The sequence below is a fragment of the Heterocephalus glaber genome, unplaced genomic scaffold, assembly GCF_053883595.1.
Source record: "Heterocephalus glaber isolate CG9 unplaced genomic scaffold, H.glaber_assembly_v1.0 deba00001504, whole genome shotgun sequence".
Taxonomy (NCBI): domain Eukaryota; kingdom Metazoa; phylum Chordata; class Mammalia; order Rodentia; family Bathyergidae; genus Heterocephalus; species Heterocephalus glaber.
In genome coordinates this window covers 22,099,649-22,105,577 of record NW_028258324.1, presented here as the reverse complement: position 1 = coordinate 22,105,577, position 5,929 = coordinate 22,099,649, and the positions used below count along the sequence as shown (strand labels likewise).

Sequence of the window (5,929 nt, the reverse complement as noted above, 5' to 3'; positions counted from 1 at the left end):
TGTGACGGAGTGGATTATAACATTTTAATTTGTAACAAATGTTACTCCATACAAAGTGTGTAGTACTGCTTTTCTATTTTTTAAATAACCAATTATATAATTTTGGGTGGCAGGCAGGGATGGATATGTCCCACTGCTGTGGGTCAAATATGAACTATGCAGAGGTGTACTCACTCAAGTGGCAGTAATATTCTCCTTATAAGTAGCCACAATGTCAATGCCAATAATGCACTTAGCAGTGGGAATATGATCACTGAGACAGGAATGCCTCAAAGGGTCCCATTCACATGCAGCTAAGAGCCATCAGCAAATAACACCATAGACAAGCTTGTTAGACTCAAAACCACCAAATGTCACCATTTTAATTTTTCCCCTTTTAACCTGTCTGGGATACAGGAGCCAATGGCCTCTCATGATCACCTGGAACATCTGGCCCCATTCCTAACTATACAATTAGCCCAAAATATTGGGGTCTGCAAAGTTCCTTTATCAAACAACCACACTAACAAAGCTTCCCTTTCTCCATGCTTGCGTAGGTAGTGAGTCCCATCTCTCCATGAAGGCCTGCTTAGAAAAACTTTACCCTTTCTTAGATACCTCAGAGACACTCTGAGAACCTCTTTTTTTTCCTTCTCAAGCACCTCAGGGTCTGAGTACTTAAATTTTCTGACTTTCCAGCTCTGAGAATGAAGAATCACATTAAATGCCCAACAATTAAGGGATTGTGAGACACACTCCTCTACTTTTATATTCCTTTCATTCTGCCTCAATTAATGCAGTCAGCTCATTTGAATCTGTCAGGAAGTGATATATTCCAATTACCACCTTCCTTCCCCTTAACATCCAGATACAAGTCCAGCCTCTGTACCCCCAGGAAAACATTGCTGCTCTGGGCAAGGTGCTGGGTGGAAGTTATTACCTCACCTTATTTACCAATGAGGAATGACCCTATCAGATTGGATCTTGCTTGCTGGGCCAATTTTGTGAAACAGATTCACTGCAGACTGGCTACTAATATTTCTGAGCCTTCCTGAGACACAATACACACAGTAAATTAAACAAAATAAGTATGTTATTTACAGATAGATAAGGGATTCAGTAAGAGTTGATCTTTCAAGGTTCGGTCTGGGGTGAAATAGGTCTTGTTGGCATATGTACCCCAATTTACACTGCAGCTAAGGGAACCAGGAAGCAGCACAGCTAGGTTTTATACCTCAGGGTAAGGGGATACTCTGGGATAAATTGTTGAGCAACATCTTGTTTTTAGGAGGAGACTGAAACAAAGCTTGGACTATCCTGGCCAGGAAGCCTTTATCTCTGGCAATTGCATCTCCATCACATTCTACCATTATTTTTAATGACTACAAGTGAAAAAGAGGAGAAAACTAGGCTGGTTCAAGGCTGCCCACAGAACTACAGAACTGTCCAGGGAGTGGATATTAGTCTCTTTTTTAACAATATTATCTTTTCTAATATCTCATGTGTGTTATATTTGATATACCTATGTAATATTTGATAAGTGCTACCATCAAATGAACATTAACATACAGAAAAAAAGAATGTAAATAATGGAAATTGAACAATTATTTGTTGAAAATCTGTTATATGATGGACATTACATTTTTGGGGGGGGGGGATGTGGTACTAAGGGTTGAACTAAGGCCTTTTGAACTGCACTGCATCCCTAGCCCTTTTTTGTTTTTTAATTTTGAGACAGGGTTGGGTATTATAGATCACAGTGGCAAGGCACTATGTTATGCATACACTCAATACTTGCTCCAGCAGTTCCAAGAAGTAGTATTTTGGTTATATTTTAAGATGAGTAGACTTAGACTCATACTAAATACATTGTTCACTACTCATGGCACATTACAGTAGTGAGAGTGTGAAATAAATTCCAAAATTTTCACATTTCAGAAGACTTTGGTATCTGAAAATCATGATGTGAAACTAAAAGGTGCTAAGATATTTATACAAAAAAAACCTTTCATCTTTTGCTTCTCAAAAAATAAGAGATTATAAATGTGAAATATTTTAAACCATGTAATTTGGTCCAGTTTTGTTTTTTTTTGTACTAAATGAAGTTCTGTTATAATAACTGAAGTTAATAGCTCTTGATATGGACATTAACATAGACATTTTTCACATGATGGCAAAATGGTCTTCTTTTTGCCTTGATCCACTGGGGTCAGATTGTTCCTGTCACTTGTTAATGTTCTGTGAAATTGGTTGTATTTACCAGGCAAACACCAACCAGGCTGTTAGTGTTTGGCCAGATCCCAAGTGTCAAAAACTGCCTTTCCATTCTCAGCTGGGACCATTTTTGTTGTCACACCTTGCATTTCCAACTACTCTACTCTTACTCTGCTCACATTTCTAGAATCACCCTGCTTGACATTTCCTATCATTTTTAATCAGCTTTGTTGTTTTCCTGTATATTACTGATAATTTTATAACATAACATTAATTTTACATTTGTTCATTATATTTTAATATTTAAGCAAATTATATTACTCTTACTATATTATAACAAATAAATAATTATTTCATTTATAGGACAAAGGTAGGAAAAGCAATATCAATTGGTTCTAAAATCTATGTGATTATATAAAAAAGAAAAGGATGATTTATAGCTTAACTGAGTGATAGTGCTAGCTGCCTTGCCAGCTGACTTTTACTAAATTAAAGATAAATCCTTTTTACAAAAGATGTCAGTACAATGATGTTAGGGAAAAAAGATTATAATATACAGAAATGAAGTCAGTTTAAAGGTGAGGGAGGATATAGTGAACTAAAGATAAATATAAAGATTTTAACTGTGAGAATTTCTTAAAAGAAGCAGTTTTGACTAATATTGCCCTCATAAATGTTAATAACATTTTAAAGGAAGAATATATGGAAAAATTATATTATTTGTCAATAATACTATAAAAAGTCTGGTGTTATATACATAAGAATAATTTTCTTTCTATTTCACTCATCATATTACTGACATTTTCTTTCTTTGGGGTATGAGGGTTGCTTTTAAAAATTAGAATCTATCCCTATTTTTTTCTGTATGTAAGCCACTTGTTTTTTCTTTAAAAATGTTCAAACAGTTATTTAAATCTGAGATTTAATCTTTTATCCAATTAGAACTCAGGAATATCTTTGTTTTGTTTAATAATGTTACATCTCCTCATACTGAGAATAACCACTAGCAAATAGCTGGCAGTTGACAAATATTGTTTGAATAATTGAATGGATAAATTAATTAATGAACTTAAACACTACAAATTTCAGTACTAGTCCTACTTTTCTGCCATGAAAATGTTATGCCATGGAAATGCATATACTTTCTTCATGGTTATAGCTTCACACATTTGATGAAAATTCTCTATTAGATCTTTAATACATTATTTTAAACTATTAATTTCATATAGTATTGTTTATTCCTTTATAAATTATTTTCTTTCCAATTTTTATTTGTTGCTTGCTCAATTGTTTTACCATCTAACTTTATTGAATTACTATTCCTATTAATTTATTTAAAATATGAGACCCTTGTAGTACTTTTTCCATTTCTACATAATATTTTTGACTCATCAACATTTATGCTTTCTTTCATCATTTTTTTTGGCTTTATATTTGCACAGCTGTCCTGTTAACTCTTTTCTTCTTCCTTATAGTTACTATTGGACACTAGAGTGGCCAATCTTTCCCAAGTACTTGCTTCTTGCCTGGGATAAGGTTTACATCCTCTTTGCCATTTGATTCATTGTGCCTTTCCTGTAGGTGGAGTATACCTCCTCACCCCATTAATTATGGGTAGAGCACAGGTTTTCAGTGGCATATGTGCAAGTGTGTCATTTGCTACCTTACAGCTGATAATTTAAATTATCTCTGTGCTTTGGCTCATCCCCTCCCCTTTGGGTAGTGATGCTTTAGTGCATCCTATAATAATACTCAAGAAATAAGTTTCTCCTGTGATCTTCAGCCTAAAAGCCTCCTGTAACATGGATAAGGAAGCAATATTTATTGTAGATAACTGAAATATGGACAGTATTAGTTTTTATAGTAAATGCCTTCTCATTTTTTTCCCCTGCTGAGTGGATGGTGTGGGTTACCTAGAGGCTGCCTGCAGCTCATCCTTTGACCCTAAAGGACTGGGACAGTTCGTTCAGTGTTCTCCCTGCCTTTCAAAACACCACTCTCCACACCATCATGAATGCTCCCAGTTAGGCAGTGTGGTGCCCCACCCCATTCCAGCCACTTCAGATGATACTCTTGAATTTTTAAAGAATGGAGAGGGCATTTTGGAATGGCTAAGATCAGGAAGAGAAGGATCTTGGCATTTCATTTGCATATACAACACTCACAGCAAGCCTTCCAGAAGATTCCCTGTTTCAGCCCTCATTCTCACTGAAATAGGCCTGCAAGCTGCTACATGAACAGCACTCTCCAGGTACCTCTCAGGTTTTAGTCTATGGGGGCTCCCTCCTGTGCTGAAGCACAGGCTCTGTTGAAAGAGACTTTTCTTGGTGCTCCTACAAACCTGCTCATAATTTATTTCTCAGGTAGTGTTGACTCCAAAAGTACTGGAGATAAAAATCTACTTGGATTTTTATCCTGAGTAGTGTGGCCAGAAAGGTCTTTTCAAAAGAAAGAGCAATAAAACCTCAGAGCCATTAACACTGAAGAGCACCAGAGACCAGCAGGCAATGAAGATCAGCAGCAGAGACCAGCATCTGGAGGAGTTGACCTATGGTGTCCAGCACAAGGTGGCATCAGACAGTGATGTCTAACAGTGGCAGTGACCAGCAGCTGGCTGTGTCAACTGTTAGCAGTCAGCATTACCCAGTGTCATCTGGTGACATCAGGACTGCTAGCCGAGGTGCACTTTGCTGGTCCATGATTTCCATCTGAACCAAGCAAAAGAACCCTAAGCCTACTGGGAACACTAGCAGAGGACTGATAACAGTCAAACTTTTTATCTATTCTGATAATGAAAATGTGTCTTAGTACATTTGTGCAACTACAACAAAACACTCCCAACTGAGTAATTTATAAAGATCATAAATTTAAATGGACATGTGGTTTATGCTGGTAATCCCAGCTATTCAGGTCACTGATGCAGGAGGATCTCAAGTTCTAGTCCATCCTGGGCAACTTAGTGAATCCCTGTCTTAAAAGAGCTGAGGATGTAACTCAGTGGTAGAGCATTTGTCTAGCATCCCTGCAACCTGGGGTTGTATCTCAGCATGAGAAAAGAGAGAGAGAGAGAGAGAGAGAGAGAGAGAGAGAGAGAGAGAGTCTAAGACTGAAACCTCCACTGAAGTACTTGAAATGCCCAACCTCCCAGCACTATCATATTAGAGATTAAATTTCCAGCATATGAACTCGAGAGGACAAATTCAAAATAGCAATATTGCCAAGCTACAGTGAGAACTAAGAGTTTTCTGTTTTATTTGCTGTAGCCTGTGGACCCTGTGGAAAGAAGTTGAAGCCTTGCAGGAGGCCTTGGTTGCTACTGCTGCCTCTATTAAACAACTTCTATCAGGCTTTACCCTCCTTAACTTGAGGGGGTATTTTTCCTTATAAGGTAATATCCTGGAACATCAGATCATTGTTTCAATTTAGTGTGGATCTAAACCTGGCTGTGATGAAATATCCAGGCCAGGTGATGAACTTATCAGTTCCATACTTCTGCATGTGCCATGTTATATCATTATAGTTGTACTTGTTCATGTATAAGAAAGAATTTATAAATAAAAAATTATCAAGCTATATTTAGTCTGTTAACATAAATATCCATTTATTTGCTGATAAATTGAATAACTATATTTAGTGAGAGTAATTATTTTATTGTATTGTTTTTAACTATTCTGATCTTTGAATTTCTTGGCTGAGAGTCAAAACCGTAAAGAATTGTGTAAAAATTAACAGGAAA

General features: G+C 36.6%; 1 long non-coding RNA gene across 1 annotated transcript in view; it reads left to right on the top strand.

Annotated features, from left to right (window-relative positions):
• The window catches only part of LOC147825273 (uncharacterized), a 137,422-nt gene that overhangs the window by 32,249 nt on the left and 99,244 nt on the right, over nt 1–5,929 (top strand). The window lies entirely within an intron of this gene.